The sequence below is a fragment of the Podarcis muralis genome, chromosome 2 (assembly GCF_964188315.1).
Source record: "Podarcis muralis chromosome 2, rPodMur119.hap1.1, whole genome shotgun sequence".
Taxonomy (NCBI): Eukaryota; Metazoa; Chordata; class Lepidosauria; order Squamata; family Lacertidae; genus Podarcis; species Podarcis muralis.
In genome coordinates, this window is record NC_135656.1 from 29,361,246 (window position 1) to 29,376,456 (window position 15,211).

Here is a 15,211-nt window from a genome sequence, read left to right on the forward strand (position 1 = left end):
GGATTAGGTTGTATCCACAAAATAATCTTGTTAACACTGCTTGCACAGTGGAACTTCCTGTCCTTCTCTTTTGCCTGCGTACTGACGTCTGTTCTGGGGGTTCTCCCCACCCTCTGGAGCGTATTTGCTGCTTGATTGTACTGCTTGAACGCAGCTGCTGAGCACTCATATTACAACAGTGGGGAGAGAAAAGTGTACGGACATTCCATCGCGCAAGTGGAAGTTCTTGCGCTAGTGGGATGGTTTCATTGGATATAACCAATAGTGTTCTATTCAATTATATCCCTTCACACACTGAAGGCTCTTCAATTCAGTGGCGGTTTCCATGGACAGAAGGTGGGTAGAGCAGTGATTTTTGTTGATTCCCCTTTCCCTCTACTGACTGCTGTGCCACATCTGTTCCAGAAATTTGGGGAACTCTAGGGAACAACATGGAAGTGACATACGGCGCAGCAGGAGAGAGGAGGATTTTGTGGGTTTTTGTGTGAAAATCACCATCCTTCCTTGAGGCTTCTGCTGAAACCAAGAGTCTTCCATGAGTAGAGAAACAATTGAATACAATCCATATGAATTATTGTTACAGTGGTACCTCAGTTCTCGAACGAAATCCATTCCGGAAGCCCGTTCGGCTTCCAAAACGTTCAAAAACTGAGGCATGGCTTCCCATTGGTTGCAAGAGCTTCTTGCACTCAGCGGAATCCGTGTTGCAAGTTCAGGTTCCGAAAAACATTAGAAGCATTTACTTCCGGGTTTTCGGCGTTCACGAACCGAAACATATGACAACGGAGGCTTTCGGGAACCGAGGTTCCACTGTACTACTATATTTCTGCTGTTTTAAGGCTGAATTAAACTGAATAGCTGTGCCAGTGGAAACTAGCACAATGGGGCTTTCTACCCCCTCTCCTCTCCACCCCATACCCTCTCAGATCAGCTCTGGGAAGTTGGAAGAAACCCCAGAACAAGCTGGGGGACGAGAGGGGAGATTGTTGTGTCTGGCAAGCAGAAGTGCTTGCAAAGATGGAACAATTGTAACCGTGCGATGCTGAATTCCTCCCTTAGTGTTTTACCACGTTGTATTTAATTTTACTGCAGGAGCAAGTGCACGTGCTTGATCTGAAAGGTGGAGTATTTAAAGTTTTACATAACCAGCTCTATACTACTTGACTAAAAAGATGGTTGTGAAAGTGGCGGGGGAGTCAATTGACCGATACTTTTCTTTGTGTAATCATTTTCAGTTTTAGGAACCGCCCTACCATTAGGCTGAGTGAGACTATTGTCTTAAGCAGCTGATTTTGGATGTTAGGAAAGGGGAACAAATTGACGGACTATTTCATTTATCTTCATTGCACTTTTACTGCAAGGGAGAGGAGGAAGCACTCTTGGAATTTTCTGCCTCAGGTGCCAAAAGATATTGGCCAGCTTTTAAGTGTTACGTACTTTGGGGTACTTGAGGAGGTTTGTGCCATTTGCTGCTCTTCCTCGGAAAGCAAATGTCTTGGACCACCCTGCTTGCCTGTGGCACATGACTCTTCTGAAAGAGTCAGAGAAGCAAGGCGTAGGGCTCAGTCTGCGGAACTCTTGACATGAGAACACGCAGCGGTGGTGGCTTTGCATCCCTTCCTCTACTTTGCATGCAGTGACCATGGGAGACGTTGAGAAGGGCAAGAAGATCTTTGTTCTGAAGTGTTCGCAGTTCCACACAGTTGAGAAGGGAGGCAAGCACAAGACTGGCCCTAACCTGCATGGTCTTTTTGGCCGAAAGACTGGTCAGGCCGAAGGTTTCTCTTACACAGAAGCCAACAACAGCAAAGGTATAACCTGGGGAGAAGATACACTGATGGTTTACTTGGAAAACCCCAAGAAGTATATTCCAGGAACCAAGATGATATTTGCTGGCATTAAGAAGAAGGGAGAGAGGGCAGATTTAATAGCATACCTTAAGGAGGCCACTTCAAACTAATGGCTTCTGCTGCCTTATTTATTTCACCATACAAATGGAAATGACTCTCTGATGAGATTGGTTTTTAAACTTTCTATTTGTACATGCATTATATTGTAACAACTTCAAAAAGCCTTCTCGTCAGCTAGAGAACTTTTGATCATGGATGGTTCTTAACGTATGTACTTATTCTTATATTATAATTTATAGAATTGTGCAATCAGGCTTGAATAAGTATAGTTAGGGTGACTGTAGCGTTTCCTGGTCATGTAATTAAAAAACAAACAACCCCTGTCAGAGAGAGAGAGAGAGAGAGAGAGAGAGAGAGAGAGAGAGAGAGAGAGAGAGGGAGAGGGAGAAAGAGAGAGAAGCAAGGTGTAATGCAGTCTAGAGACTCTTCTCCTCTTGCCAGTAAACTTCCAGAGTGACTCCCCTTACCTCTGCAAAATTACCATGGGTCTCCATTTCATGTTCTTAAAGAAAGAGAGAACAAAGTGACACTAATCAATTCCTAACTTGGCAGCTTCCCAAGTAACAATCTCTAGCCCACACTGTTCACATCCCTTGAGGCTTGGCGGAAACGGCACTAGCACAGATTCACAAGCTTGAGCAGTTGGGGTAAGAAATCAATTCAAATCCCTGCAAACAGTGAAATGTTTACCCAGTGACCCTTTCGTCAGTGAAGCAGAACTGACAGTAGCTCAAAGTAAGTTTAGTAGTTGATAAAGCATCCAATGATTCTGCAATTAGTTTGCTGGAGATTAGAAAGGCTATATCATGAGATAGTGTTCATTAAATGCTTAATAGACTGTGCATTCTCTGCAAATCACTACTGTATATCAAAAAGTGCACCTACAACAGAATGAACAACCTCCTTTACTGGTAGAACAGGTTCCATCCACTCAAGGGGACAAAATAAAAACCTGTGCTTTAAAAACCTCTAAAAAATTTTTGGACAAACAGGCCACAGTCAGTCATTAAAATTGTTCACCCCTCTCTTCACTATTTTGCCATTTTGGGCAGGAGCAAGGTTAAGCTTTGCTGAACAGAGGCACTGATTTTATAATGACCTATGCCAGTAAGCTGTAGGAAGAAATGGAACTTTTATTAAACTGCATTAACAGAAAGATTTTAAATATATATTAATGTATAGACATAGAGCTAAAACAAGCTCCTGTCCAAGCTCTAAGCCCATGCTGGGGGGAGCAGCCACTGAATGAATCTTCCATCCTTCTTTCACTTTTTTTTTTTTTTTTTTTTTTTTTTGAGGTTGTAGCAGAAGAGAGCAGCTATCCTATAACCTTGACCAAATAATCCTTCCAACAAGCCTGCAGTTTCAGGAGGGACACACATGGAATGAGCCGTGACAGGGGAAAGGGACACCAGCCTGGCCTAGCTGAATCAATTCTGATGATCAGTGGTCTGAGATGTCGCATCCAGATCACCCTCACATCCTAAACACATTATTATTATTTTTATGCATGAAGGGAGCTGCTCAAGCCATTTTCAGCAACCCATAAATTGAAACGAGACAGCCTAGAGTTTGCATGGATTAGCTGCAGACTACTTTTGCTGTGCTACTCCACTAGAACTGAAACTGTTGCTTGCAAAAGTCTTGTTCCACAACAACAAGCTTCTATCAAATGGAATGACATCAGGGCTATTGTTGCAATAATATACACCAGATTTTGCTGTGGAATCGTTCCTTAAATAGATGCACCCAGCTGGTTCAAGTGCAGGGAGTCCACCTCTGTTACAGAAAACGGTTGATATGTACGTTTACACTGCCTTAATGATCCTGTCTACTCTCTCCTGCATTCCCCCAAATACTTCATGTCACTAACCTGCTTCTCATGTAATTGGGGAGTAGGAGAGCAAAAAGCAAACTCATTCAGAAATTGCTTCATGCTTTTATATCAAATGCTTGTGACCTGGCTCAGAGCTAACACGGCATGGCATCTTTCTGGATACTGTTTTCTCTGTTGAGAAAATCTCAGAGATTAGCAGTGCTAAAAGCATGTGGAACATGCATTCAGTTTGGTTAATGTGTGAATGCAGAGATAACAATGTAAATTTACCTCATTACAATAATATGCACTACAATGGCTCTTTTTGGAATGCAATAAAAAGGCAGATGGGAGGCTATCCTGGCGCTTTGCAGCTTAAAGTGGCACAGTCAAGCACTTCGCTGTCAGAAATAAATCTCTTTATAGGTTGGTCTTGTACTATTATAGCACTGTAATCAGTGGAACCATCCTCCGAATGGACCAATTAAACATCGCGCAAAGATGTTCTTAGAGTTTAATTTCAGCAAAATCTCATTTGTTTGCAAAACTCTCTTAAAAGCCAAAGAACAATGTTCCTTTCTCCAACAATTATAACACCCTCCCTTTCAGTTTGGCAAGCAATATGGTTCCTCCAGCTCAGGGCCAAAAATTTTTTTTGGGGGGGGAGAGAACACAAGATTATGAAAGCAAACATTTCAAATGAGTAAAAGGTAAAGATAAAGGACCCCTGACAGTTAAGTCCAGTCGTGAACGACTCTGGGGTTGCGGCACTCATCTTGCTTTATTGGCCGAGGGAGCCGACGTACACCTTCCGGGTCATGTGGCCAGCATGACTAAGCCGCTTCTGGCGAAACCAGAGCAGCACACGGAAACGCTGTTTACCTTCCCGCCAGAGCGGTACCTATTTATCTACTTGCACTTTTAGTGTGCTTTTGAACTTCTAGGTTGGGCAGGAGCTGGGACCAAGCAACGGGAGCTCACCCTGTTGCGGGAATTTGAACCGCTGACCTTCCGAATGGCAAGCCCTATGCTCAGTGGTTCAGACCACAGCGCCACCCGTGGAAAAACCCACTTTAAAATAATTTTAAAATGCAATACCCAAGAAAAGTCAACCATCCACTGAAATTTCAGTAAAATCAGTTAAACTGATTTCAATGACTATACAGTATCACAGAATACACTTTAAACAACCTTAAAGGGAACGCAGCATTGTCTTACTCATTCAGAAGTCATTCACATCCACAGTCAGTAAATCAAGAAGGCTAGCTACATATAGACTGTGGTTCATATGAAGGGGTGGGATTTTGGATCTTGGGCTCCATGATCACTGCAGATGGTGACAGCAGTCACAAAATTAAAAGATGCCTGCTTCTTGGGAGAAAAGCGGCGACAAACCTAGACAGCATCTTAAAAAGCAGAGACATCATCTTGCCGACAAAGGTCTGTATAGTTAAAGCTCCATTTTCACTATCTTGCTTTCCCTAGTTTTTTGTTTTTATGACAACAAATTATAATCTCTATGGGTAGGGTTCTTTTGTTTCACTTCCCCCATCTTTAGATGCATTTGTTTGTTTCCTCTGCCCTTTCTTCCTCTGCCCTTTCTTCCATCTCTTTTTAATTTTGTTTAACTTAATATACATTCAACAGCTAAACCTTAAAAAAATAAGATTTTCCACAATCTTTCACACATACACAGTCAAACACATTTCTACCTACATATCGCCATACACCAGTATATTATAAAAGGGTTGTGAAAAAGCCGCTTCACATGTTCCATATGGCTTAGAGTCTTAACGATCTAATTTTTCCAGATCTCCTAGCTCCCAGACAGTCTATATCTTCAATTTGTCCTTTACTTTCTCAATAGTCTGTATATTTTTCCCATCTCATTTTCTTCCATATCTTAAAACTTCCCTGTTGCCCTTTTAAAGTGAAATGCTCATTTGCCAATAAAGATGCTAAATGCATAGATGGGGGGGGGGGAATCATTGTTTATATTGATCCCAGATTCCTAAGCAAACATTTACTACACAGGATTCTTCTATGTAAACTGTTTTCCTAATCTTCTTATCCATTTGTCTTCTGCAATTTTCTTCTATGTTATACCACTGCCTTATACATGCTAGACCAGCAGCATCTACGGAATAGCTCCCTCTCTCCTACATCTTAGGGTGTCCAGCTTGTATTGCCTAGACACTAATATGTGAAAAAAAATCACAATGAAAATGTAAACATAACCATTGCACTATCTTAATTAATCTGTAGCAAAGGCTTCACTACTACGAGAGCAATACGATATAGATGTTTTTGAGCAACAGCATGAGATTCTTCAACATTTTTTAAAGGAACTGGGCATGCTTAAACTGGGCATGTTAAAAAAGATAACAAAGACATTAGCATGTTCTCTGCTTTTGATTTTGTGTTTCCCAGTTCCATGCTTTTGGATATACGAGCCATTCCTGAACATATAAAGGTGTGTGATATATATAGATACAGATATACAGATAGATACAGATATATAATCAAGTTTTTGTGTTGTTGTTTTGCAAAATAATATGGCTGCTTCTAAAACACAGCATGATACAGTTACATGTCTAAGGCTGACAGCAAATTACAACAGGAATCTATGCCATATTCTGACATACTTCAGCCTTCAGAAGAGAAACGTAAAAGTAATCTAATTTGATTTCTCACCATGGGAATGTCTATGAGAAGTTCTTATTTCTGCTCCTGCTAAAAAAATGAATTAGCCTTAAGTCACAGTTCTGTACGAGCTTGTATTTTTTGAAAAATGTGATTTACAGTAATTACCTCTGCAAAGCAACATCAGACTGCCCCCCTTATGCTTTTGAAGTTCAGCCATTCAGAAAAGCCAAAGAGAACATCCTAGTCAAGTATATGACGAGTGGGAAAGGAAAGGGAATTGATTTTGTTTCCCTAGATATTACCTTGTCATTCACAGGAAGGTTTCTGACACAGAAGACCAAGTAAAATGCATTGGCCATGGAACGAGAAGAAAGAGGCCCGATTGACTCAAGCCATAAGGTACACTTTAATTATGCTGCTTCACTTCCGTTTTTTAGCAAGTATTCCTGGCAGTCCTCTCTACAGAGCTCAAGTTTGTTGGAGACCATTCAGAGGTAACAACTATGGAAATGTCAGGGTCACTGAACAGCTTGTGCCAGGTGTCACAGACAAAAGATCCTCTTTGAAAACCTAGCAACTTTGGATGACTCACACTAATAATTGTAGAAGCATCTGACATCAACCAAAAATGCCTTTCTTTCCTTTATCTGGACACCACAATTGTCCTGGCTTCATTTGCTGTTGTATATATAAAACTATAACAGTTGTGCAATGCTAGAGGTACTTAACCCAAACCAGCAATTTATTCTGATTAATATTATCAGATGCATCCATACCCAGCAATGTGCATGATTTAATAACCTTCTGCTAGAACTTTTATCCATTTGTCTTAGGCCAATTGCACAGTCCCTAATGCCTTTCACAATACAGTTTATGGTCAGAAACATGGACTAGAAATCTGATGTCATGGGACTGAAGGGTTCTGGGACTGAGGCTAGTAAGCTAACAGGGACCATGTGCACTCAGGCCACAAAGTCCTTGGGGGGGCACAGAAGGAAATACAGATGGTAAACAAATAAGTACAGGTGGGTACTTCAGCCGCTACAACTGGCAGACAGTGTGAAACCCGTGGAGTGACTAGGCCTGGTATAAATTCCTTCAGAGCATTGTCTTCTGCCTGAGGCATCTCAGGCTTCAGCCCCAGCAACTAACTTTAGGGCCTAAGGGGCAGAGAACATTCGGATGGCATTCTGGTATGACTAACCACAGTACCACCTCTGATACCTACCTACACTGAGAGAGAGAGAGAGAGAGAGAGAGAGAGAGAGAGAGAGAGAGAGATTGGGAAGGGAAGGGTGGTAAGGTCAGTGGTAGAGCATGTGCAAAAAGCCCTATGGGCAGGGCTAGGAAAAAAACAAGCCCCTAGTGATTTTGGTGGTGGCAGCAAAAAGAAAAAACGGTGTTGAGAATTGCCCCCTTCTTAATTATTGATTCAATCATCTGCTGGGTGAGGAGGGGTTGATAATCCCCTTTAGTTGATCGGCATGGATTAGCTTGGGGGGGGGCTACATGTTTGTCCAGTGTGGGCAAGAGTGTGCATACCCACCAATGGCACGTGGCCTCCAAAGGAGTGGCCAATGGCGAATGTGACCATCTGGTGAAAAAGCAATCACCATCCCTGGTGTAGACAATATGGAGCTAGATGGCTCAGTGGTATAAGGCCGTGTCCTTAAGATTCTGCAGGCACTTTGCCAGATACACACAGGTCATAGTGGACTAGCAAGATCAGCACTAAGCCCACACTACTACTAACTCCCCAACACATAGCTTTTAGCTCACTTCCTCTTTAGTACTACAGAAACTATAGTCTAGAGGCAGCCCTAATTCTCTGCAAATTGCGCTGAAGAATAAGATATCTGCAGCTTCTGTCTCCAGACTTAAATCAGCACCAATTTATCTACTAACACACAGGAGGATTCCAAGAAATATTGAACTATAGAGTTCAAAAAGCAGGTACTTCAGAATTCTGTAGTAATACTGTGCTACATAACAGCTAAATGAAAACCTAAACCAAACCTAAAATCGGGGAGTGGGGAACTAGATTTGTAACAATCTTGGACCTGGCCAGCAGGAATTATATTCAGAACAGCTGAGGAAAGGGCCGCTTTGCCTATGGGCACTTGTACCCAGCTATATTCATGACAATGATCGTTCAGTTCACACATTCCATTTGTACATGGGAATGAAGAATGACCATATGTTAAACAGTATATCGTATGATCCAACTCTTAGTGGATAAATGTGGATCTATTAAAGCTATTGAGTGCATATATATCATAGAGCAGATCAGAAATTTATCAACTATACTTTCAAAGCTAACAAACATGCCACATTCCGTGGCTCAGTCTATGCTTTAGGTCTCTGCAACTGTGTTCTCAGTTGGCTTTCTTGATTTTACAGCAACAAAAAGAGTTGCTCTTCCCTCCCCTTCTTTGCTGGGTATCCTCAACCCCCACTACTCTCGCCCTCTATTTCTGTGGGTGGTCTCTCAATAAACTGATAGGCTTTCAGTACCACTTATAATACGTAGACACCCCACTATATCTTTCTATTATTTTCTCTCTGTCCAACAGGTATTTCTGTGTGAATGTCCCCTTGATGTCTCAAATTCAGTATGACTGGACTGCTTATATTCCCTTCCAACTGTTCCGCTCCTCAATAACTGCTACACTTTGACATCACCACCAGCTTTCTGATTTCTCCTTTGCTTTTGCTCACCATATTCACTTTGTGCCATAGCCCATTCAGCTAACACAGAGATGGATGCTCAACTCCCACTTTGACATCTGCAAGCATGCTAGCCTTTCCTTATCACACCAGAGTTGTCTCACCTCCATCCATAACACTGCTTATAGTATTTACTTCTCTAGTTGTTCATATGATAAAGGTAAAGGTACCCCTGCCCGTACGGGCCAGTCGTGTCCGACTCTAGGGTTGTGCGCCCATCTCACTTTAAGAGGCCGGGAGCCAGCGCTGTCCGGAGACACTTCCGGGTCACGTGGCCAGCGTGACAAAGCTGCATCTGGCGAGCCAGCGCAGCACACGGAAACGCCGTTTACCTTCCCGCCAGTAGGCGGTCCCTATTTATCTACTTGCACCCGGGGGTGCTTTCGAACTGCTAGGTTGGCAGGCGCTGGGACCGAGCAACGGGAGCGCACCCCGCCGCGGGGATTCGAACCGCCGACCTTTCAATCGGCAAGTCCTAGGCACTGAGGCTTTTACCCACAGCGCCACCCGCGTCCCTAGATCATATGATACCGCTACTCATATCGCTTCACCAGCTTCCCTATTTTCTGCATTCTGCACAAGCTTTGTCTTTATCTTTAAAACTCTGCTTTTTTCAGTGCTTCCATGACACAACCCCATATGTGATCTTCACTCCTGAAATTCCGCCAGCCACAGACACCAGAATGTTTTCTACACTCAAATGATTTCGTTCATTCTCTCTGTCTTCTCCTTGTGCTGTGAACCCCCTCCAGTAAAACATATGTGGTTCCATCTTGCTATTTTCGTTAGAATCGCTCCTCAAAACCATGCTTTTGTACAGAGCCTTTAGTATGACCCCTTAATCGCTTTCCTTTCCAGAAACAAAGCCTACCTTCCTGTAGCTTCATGTGCTGACATTCCTTGTTCATTTTGCCTTTCTCGTCTATCCTACAACATCTTTTCTTATCTTTCCACAGTCAACATACAGCTCTCTTGGGGACAGTGGCCTTCTTTTGTTTATTCAAAAGGAGCGTCTCCACCCCCATCGTTCTGCCCGGACGCTGAGGTCCAGCGCCGAGGGCCTTCTGGCGGTTCCCTCATTGCGAGAAGCAAAGCTACAGGGAACCAGGCAGAGGGCCTTTTCGGTAGTGGCGCCTGGCCTGTGGAATGCCCTCCCATCAGATGTCAAAACGATAAACAACTACCTGACATTCAGAAGACATCTTAAGGCAGCCCTGTTCAGGGAAGTTTTTAATGTATGATATTTTAGTGGGGTTTTTGGTTTCTATGGAAGCCGCCCAGAGTGGCTGGGGAAACCCAGCCAGATGGGCGGGGTACAAATAATAAATTAATTATTATTATTATTATTATTATTATTATTCTGTACCTCTGTAAAGCCCTATATAAACTAACAGTGCTGAATTAATATAACAAGAACCACCCCCACCCCAAAGTAAACATCAAATTAATGTCCTTTTCCCCTCTAAAGTGGGTGCTACAAAAATAAACAACCCTTAACAGATTTTGGCTGCATTTCAAAACCTGCCCCCAACCTATCTAATGCTCCACAGTGGCCCAAGTATTTATTGTATAGGAGCCCCAAACTTGAAAGCTTGTTTTCAACCATGTCATTTATTTATATGAGGAAATGGAACAGTGTTGCCATGAAAACCATCTTGTTGAATGCGATCCTTATTTTGCGTATACAATAGGCTCTTCTCAGAGCCTGGCTCCCTCTGTAACAATGGCAATAAAACTAAGTGCACCATTTCAATAAAAAAATTGATTTATTGCCAGACATAAACCTTAGAGAACATCATCCACAAAGCTGCCTCCCCACTGAACCCGAAGCATTAACAAGGTATGTTTTACACTGGACATTCTCCATCACTGCCCCCCTAGCAGTCAAAATGTAAACCCCTAAAATAGGTTTAGGCAAACTTCTACTGCGTTTTATTTAAAAGAAATTTACCAGCTTATTTAAATTGTCCTTTATTAGTCATGAGACTTGAGGGAGGTGCCCTCCGAAGGATAATAGTATTTCAGTTCACTTGGTTTTGAATTTATCTTAAGTATGAATGACTAATTAAGGTAATAAGCTCCCTGGGGCTGCAATGTTGTTGTCTATATACAGCGCTTAACCCTTTGGCGTAATTAAAATATACTCCCATAGCTAGATACCCTGAGGAATGTTACATTTATCTGCAAAATGGGGAGGGGAGTCTGCATAAGGCACATCATTATCTAGTAGGAAACATATTACTAATAAAGAAGCATCTAGATTACAGGGGTCTATGGAAGTGCACACTCAATGGGTGACAAGAAAGATGACAAAGATGCACCAATAAGAGTGACATATATCCAGAGTCTATTCTCATGATCTATACCTTCCTCCAGTTCAGGGTTACCCTCAGAACCTTTTGGAATCTGTAAGGAAGCAATTGCTCCCCACTCCAAAGAAGGTGCCATTTGTGATGGCAGGGGCCCATTACAGCTGCATGAAGCCTATTTTCAACGGAATCTTGCAGGAACTTGACATAAATGTCCTGGTAGGAACTTGTAAGAACTTAACAGCAGTGTCATTTAGAAGACAAGAAAAACCCTCCTCTTTAGGAAATCTTTCAGCTTTGTGTTTCTCTTTTTTTGTGTGTGTGTGTGGCCTTTAATCAGTGGCATGTGGTGAAACTTTTCATAGGGGAACAGTTAGGGGAAATTGCAAGGGCAATTGGGGAGGGGAACATTGCACATGTGAGCATCATTCCTCCCTCCCTAAGCAGGGCAGAAGCTTCCTGGGCTTTGGGAAGGAGCCACCAGGAGAACATTTAGGGGACTAGCCTAGTCCCCTTAGTCCAGTGACTGCACACCACTGGCTTTAATTTGTTTTAACTATTATGTGGGTTTGTGTTAATTGCATTTACTTTTGGGATTTGCCTTGAGTTGGGTCTTGCCTAAATGAAATTAACGACAACAACAACCATCACCCCCACCTCCACCCACTGGCATTGATCAAGTGGTTCTTCTGTGCAATCATCTTTGGGGAAAATATATTGCCCTAGGCACTAGTAGTTAGCACTGCTGATTCTGCAGTGGTATGCGGCAGCTGAGCACAATGCATGGACTTTTCAGCTAGCACTACAGAGAGGACTATTGTCCTTGCAAAGCTCATACAAAATGTTCTCTGCAGTGGCTAGTGCAGGTGTACTTAGAACTATAGTGGAACATGAGCAAAACATTCCTAATTTTGATTCGCATATTCTGTTTACTGATGGATGGATGGACGCCTACCCAATCCTTTTACTGTTTATAGCTAACCATCCTAAAGCAAAAGCTAACCCAAGAAAAGTTCTGGTATTTTAAATTCAGTTTTGTGCCTGGCCTTCCCCTCCAGAAGATCCTTCTAATAATGACAAATTGCAAGGAAAATCTGCTGTGCCAAAAAAAGGCTATGAAGGAACCAGCAAACTCTGCTTGAGCAACTGACCCACATATACATTTTAATCCAATTCAGCAGAGGTGAAGTGCTGAGGTCTCAGACAACGACATCCCTCAGCCTACCTTCCAGATCTGCTATGATAAAAAGCAATGCTGCTTAATTAAGCACCTCTGATGGTATGCAGGAGAAATTGGTTATTTCGTAGCACTGCAGTATGATTTTCACATTTTCTCCCAATTACCCACATTGTTCCTCCTGTGCAATCTCTGGGGATTTTGTTTTCCCCATTTCATCTCTAAATTAGCTCCTGTTGAATCATTACTCATCTTATCAGTGACTGGCAGACATTAATGAATTACTGATTTCCAGCTTGCCCCCCTCCATGATAGCTATAATAGAAACAAAGTGTAATTTTAGCATCAGACTTCTTATTTTGAATAATTTTAGGAAAGTGAATTTTGTGCTGGTAAAAAGTTACTGATTGACAGCATTAGATAAGTCCCCAATGAATGACTATAGCACAACTAGCAGCAAAGCTAGTGCTCCTTAAGTTACTCCTGCATATATAACCTTGGGACCTACAGCAATTACTTCTAGAAACTGGAAGTGGAATGCACATATTATTTTCCCCTTTGACATTGCTGGTCTTAACACACAGCTAGCAGTGGGCCATATGACCAAAATATGGAGGCAGATTTTCACACTACTCATGTTTATAATACTGGGTGGAATTCAACATCACACTATGTTGAACTTTACGTCAGTGCAAGCATACCAGCTTGACAGATGGAATAATCCCGCCCCAATGCTGTTCTGGGGGTTATTCCTACTCCTCCAGAGCTAATTTCAGGGGGTACAGAGGGTTACAGGCAGGGAGAGGAGAGAGGGACATGCCTCATTGTTCCAGTGGAAGCAGGGCTTCTGCAGATGGGGTTTGTTAGTTGCAGCCTGCCCACTGTAGTTATAATATCAGGCTACCCATGTTTTGAATTGCTGCGAGCACAGATTCATTTTGCAAAGAAAAGGACACAACTAGCGGACAGCAATAACATGTTTGAAGCTTTACTGGTAATACTCAAAATGTCCAACATCTCAAAAACAAGGATATTTTGGTCACTCCACCAAAGGACTTAAAATAAATCCACATGGCAGCTCCAGCAGCAGCGGAGGCAGCATTAACAACATGCTCATTCTGCCAGGCTGCTGGGTTAGCTTGGATAATGAGAAATTTCATCTCTTCAAAGAAGGTGCAAGGTAATTTGTTCCAAAAGTCTGCAGCTTAATTGGAAAACAAACTCCTTCTCAAGATTTTAAGACAGCTAAATTATAAATTACAATAGACATGTGTTGCCTTAACTGCCAATCTAAATCTTGTCTTCAGACTACTGAAGAAGAAAAACACGTGTCCTTTATAATTAATACATATAACAGATTAAGGTGAAAGAGGTTCTTTACATATTAAATTTTGAGGAAGCTGACTTCAAACAACTTTTAATGAATATCTCTCCTTTTTACATTACAGTGGTACCTTGGTTCTTGAACTTAATCCGTTCCAGGAGTCCGTTCAACTCCCAGAACGGTTCAAAACCAAGGGGCGGCTTCCGATTGGCTGCAGGAGTTTTCTACAGCCAAGTGGAAGCCATGTCAGATGTTCGGTTTCCAGAAAACAGTCGCAAACCAGAACACTTACTTCTGGTTTTGTAGCGTTCGGGAGCCAATTTTTTCAGGAGCCAAGCCATTGGAGAACCAAGGTACCACTGTAGTACAGTGGTACCTCGGGTTAAGTACTTAATTCATTCCAGAGGTCCGTTCTTAACCTGAAACTGTTCTTAACCTGAAGCACCACTTTAGCTAATGGGGCCTCCCGCTGCTGCCGCGCAGCCAGAGCATGATTTCTGTTCTCATCCTGAACAAAGTTCTTAACCTGAAGCACTATTTCTGGGTTAGCAGAGTCTGTAACGTGAAGTGTATGTAACCTGAAGCGTATGTAACCTGAGGTACCACTGTATACTTTGTCCTGATCTGGCTACTTCTAATTGCCAAGCTACTGCCCTGATTACTGCAAACTATGGATATGTAGATAAGGTAAGCTTGGCTGTCTAGTACTAATGTTGCAAAGCATAAGAAACAAGCCTTTCCTACAACTGGAACCAAAGGAAAGAAAGGTGCCCCAAGAACTAAAAATTTAGCCATGATTCCATGAAACAGAGAGAGCATTACAAGTCTAGGCTCATTCAAGGTATCATGCTGATAGCTGATATTCCTGTGGCTCACGTTTCTGTCCAGCCAGACTGGTTGTTTCTCCAAATTTGCAGTGCTGGCATTAATTCCCATTTCACCTTTCTCTTTACAGGATTTCAGAGGATATGTGAAGGCAATACAAATTTCCACAATTACTTAATTTTTGATTTTTTAGTTCACTCAATCCAAGTTCCTCTGACTAAGTCAGTTGCCTACTTATCCAGAAACAGTGTATAATTCCCCCCCCCCCCCCAAATGTTTGAAGAGACACAGTTGGGAACAACTGCTTTAAAGTTCAATGGAATGTCCAAAGGATATGCTGAATGACGAGACAGATTTCTAATCTATCCTACAGCAAAGAGAAAATGCCCCATGGGCTGTAGTGGCCACAGTAAAAAGATCAAAAAGCCAAACCGCTCTTTGATCTTGGGAAGGTCGACTCCCCACACATCAACTTCA

At 42.4% G+C, this 15,211-nt stretch overlaps 1 protein-coding gene and 1 pseudogene across 4 annotated transcripts in view; one reads left to right on the forward strand and one right to left on the reverse strand.

Annotated features, from left to right (window-relative positions):
* Positions 1 to 15,211, reverse strand: part of RPTOR (regulatory associated protein of MTOR complex 1) — a 314,753-nt gene that overhangs the window by 147,315 nt on the left and 152,227 nt on the right. The gene's annotated exons all lie outside the window — the stretch shown is intronic.
* On the forward strand, positions 1,612 to 2,111 carry LOC114588937 (cytochrome c pseudogene; annotated as a pseudogene).